General features: G+C 41.4%; 1 pseudogene; it reads left to right on the top strand.

The window, feature by feature from the left end:
- The first annotated feature begins 574 nt into the window (after window positions 1–574).
- On the top strand, window positions 575–1,783 carry LOC132654111 (DNA-directed RNA polymerase II subunit GRINL1A-like; annotated as a pseudogene).
- The last annotated feature ends 1,641 nt before the right edge of the window (window positions 1,784–3,424 follow it).

Genomic DNA, 3,424 nt, shown 5'->3' with positions numbered 1-3,424 from the left:
AAGGAAATAATTAAATCACTGAAAGAAATTAAAGAAATAGAAAAAAAAGTTCAAACAAACAGCTGAAGAAATTGCATGAAAGGCAGGAAAATACAAACAGGTGAAGGAAATCAACAAAACAGTTTAAAATCTGAAGATGAAAATGAAAATATTAAAGAAAACACAAACTGAAGAAATACTGGAGGAGGAAAATTTAGGGAGCAAAACAGGAACTGCAGAGATAAGCACCTCCAACAGATTACAAGAGATGGAAGAAATAATCTCAGGTGTAGAAAATACAATGGAATAAATCAATGCACCTATCAAAGAAAATGTTAAACATAAAACTTCCTAACATAAAACATCTAAGAAATCAAGGACAAAAAAAAAAAAAAACTGCTTCCAGGAAAATGGCGACTCCCGCTTGTGCACCAGAGTAGCCACCGGCCTACGCCGGCCGTGGGCCCCGCCGGAGAGCCCTGCCCGCCACGCCAGCCGCAGCCCATGCACAAAGTGCTCGCTGCCCCACGGCTTCGAGCCCCCAGCTCCAGAGTTCGGCGGAGCTGCGGGAGAGTTTGAGGCGCCAGGAGAGACTTTTGCGCAATGAAAAATTGATTTGCAAATTGCCCGACAAAGGTAAAAAGATCTCCGAACCATTGCCGAACTGAAAGCTGCCATTGCAGAGCGTGAAGAGGTTGGAGGGAGAAGTAAACTGTTTCATCCTGTTAGTGTAGACTGTAAGCTAAGGCAACAAGCAACCACAAGAGTCAATACGGACATAGACCAGCCCCAGAATTCTGACCTGATGCTTGATACTTCATTATTAGTTCCTGAATGTTCCTCTGTAGACACTGAATCATCTAAAGCAACCTCAGCATCTCCGGGACCTGCACATCTCACTCAGTCTCACAAAGGCAATGAAGAGACTTTAGAGGCTGGCTGTACACTGAACACAGGCCCAGCTCCCAGCAGCAAAGCCAGGCCATCCTCATCTGAAGTTAACGAACATCTCCCCCAGCACCCTGTTTCCAGTCAAGAGGGAGATATTTCCAGCAGCATTGACAGTCTGTTTATCACTAAATTGCAAAAGATCACAATCACAGACCAGAGTGAACCCTCAGAAGAAAACACCAGTGCTGACAACCTTCCAGGGCTCCAGAGCAAGACTCCCAAGAAGCCTCATTACACGGAAGTGCTAGAAATGCAAGCCAGAAACCCAGTGCCCCTCCTCATAAGTTTAAGACCAATGTCTTACCCACACAACAGAGTGACTCACCAAGTCATTGTCAGAGGGGTCAGTCTCCTGTTTACTCAGAAGAGCAGCAACGCAGGGCTAGGCAGCACCTTGATGACATCACAGCAGCATGTCTCCTTCCGCTCCACCACCTGCCCGCCCAGCTGCTCTCTATAGAAGAATCACTGGCCCTGCAGAGAGAGCAGAAGCAGAATTATGAGGAGATGCAGGCAAAGCTCGCAGCACAGAAACTAGCCAAGAGACTGACCATTAAAATGCAGAGCTACAATCCAGAAAGGGAGTCTTCAGGGAGATACCAAGAAGTGAGGGATGAAGATGATGCCCAGTCCTCGGATGAGTGCTGAAGATGAGCGCTGGGAGAGCTCAAACGCTGACTGTTGAGCTGCTGTTGTCTCACATCGAACCTCCTAACAAGTATCAAGATCAGTGTCAGACCTTGTTGAGGGACAACATTTTTTAAAATTACACAAAGCTAGCTACAAAATAAGAGCCTGGTTTGTCTTTCAGAAGAAGATCTTCACATGCTTGAACAGTTTAATATTGAACATGTGTTTGACTGTATTGTACTACAGTTTTGCAGTATGTTGTGCATTGGTCTGAAAAGTGGGTAGAGCACACTTTTTCTTTAAGATAGCTGCTTTTTCCCCCTTATTCTTACTTGTAACAAATAGCATTGCTTACATCCCTTCTGCTGAAATACTTTGTTATCCCAGGCACCTAAAATGAAGTAGGGAGACCTGGCCTGGTCCCCACTCTTAAGAAATGGAGGGAACAGTCTAAGAATGATACACATGATTGCATGGCATTCCTGAGATACTGGATGTGGGAGACACTCAGAAATGTACAAGTGTTTTCTCCAGTCTTCTTTTGGGGTGACTGCTGTCTTCCTGTGATGAGGATAAGGAGCCCTTTAAAGAGGTGCTGGATGGGAGAGGGTCTTCTGAGCTGGTGTGGGGAGCTGCTCTTGGCTTCCCCTGGCTTGAGCTGTCTTGGATGATAGGTCCCTGTACAGAATGCTCATATTTGGTAAGGAAATTGGTGTTTTTCTAAGAGTTACAGTTGAATTGTCAGTATATTGCTCTTTCCCTTTTGAAACCCAAGGAGGTGTTTATAGGCTACAGAAATGTCAGTCTCATGTATGTATACATTTGTCTTGTTTTAAATGATGATATGATCATTTCCAGCAAAGATAACAAGATGTTATAAAAAAAAAACCTTTGTCTATTATGTGGAACTTGTAAAGGAGAAATAAAATATCAATCAGAAAAAAAAAACTAAAAATAATAGGAATAGAGAAAAAAGAAGATTCCCATAAAACAATAGTCAAAAATTATTTTCAGAAAAATCACAGAAGAAAAATTCCCCAATTTAAAGAAAGAGATGCCTATAAGCATACAAGAGATCTATAGAACACCTAATAGTTTATACTAGAAAAGAAAATCCTCCTACCACATAGTAATCAAAACACTAAATATACAAAAAAAAGAAAAATATTAAAAGCTACAAGGGAAAAAGACGTAGTTACATATAATGGCAAACCCATCAGAATCACACCTGACTTCTCAACAAAGACTATGAAAGCCAGAAGGGTCTAGACTGATATCATGCAGACCCTAAGAGAACACAGATGATAGCCCAGACAGTTATACCCAGCAAAACACTCAATCATCATAGATGGAGAAAACAAGATATTAAACGACAAAACCAAATTTAAACAGTACTTGCCCACAAATCCAGTCCTACAGAAGATATCAGAAGAAAAAAAAACAACCCAAGAAAGCTAACTACACCTAGCAAAACACAGGAATAAGTAAATTCACTACAGCAAAACTAAGAGTAGACAAACACACAAATACACTACCACAGCCAATATCAAAATAAAAGAAACTAACAGTCGCTAGTCATTAATTTCTCTCAACATCAATGGACTCAACTCTCCAATAAAAAGATACAGACTAACAGAACAGATGTATAAACGGGACCCAACATTGTGCTGCATACAAGAAACACACCTTAGCCACAAAGATAGGCAATACCTGAGAGTAAAGGGCTGGAAGATGGTTTTCCAAGCAAGCATTCCCAAGAAGCAAACAGGAGTAGCATTGTAATATCTAATCAAGTAGGCTTTCAACCAAAATTAATCAAAAGAGATGAGGAAGGTCACTTCATACTCATCAAAGGAAAATTCCA

This window comes from Meriones unguiculatus, chromosome 5 (assembly GCF_030254825.1).
Source record: "Meriones unguiculatus strain TT.TT164.6M chromosome 5, Bangor_MerUng_6.1, whole genome shotgun sequence".
NCBI lineage: Eukaryota > Metazoa > Chordata > Mammalia > Rodentia > Muridae > Meriones > Meriones unguiculatus.
Note: the sequence above shows the minus strand (reverse complement) of the source record. Positions and strands in the feature narration are given on the sequence as shown.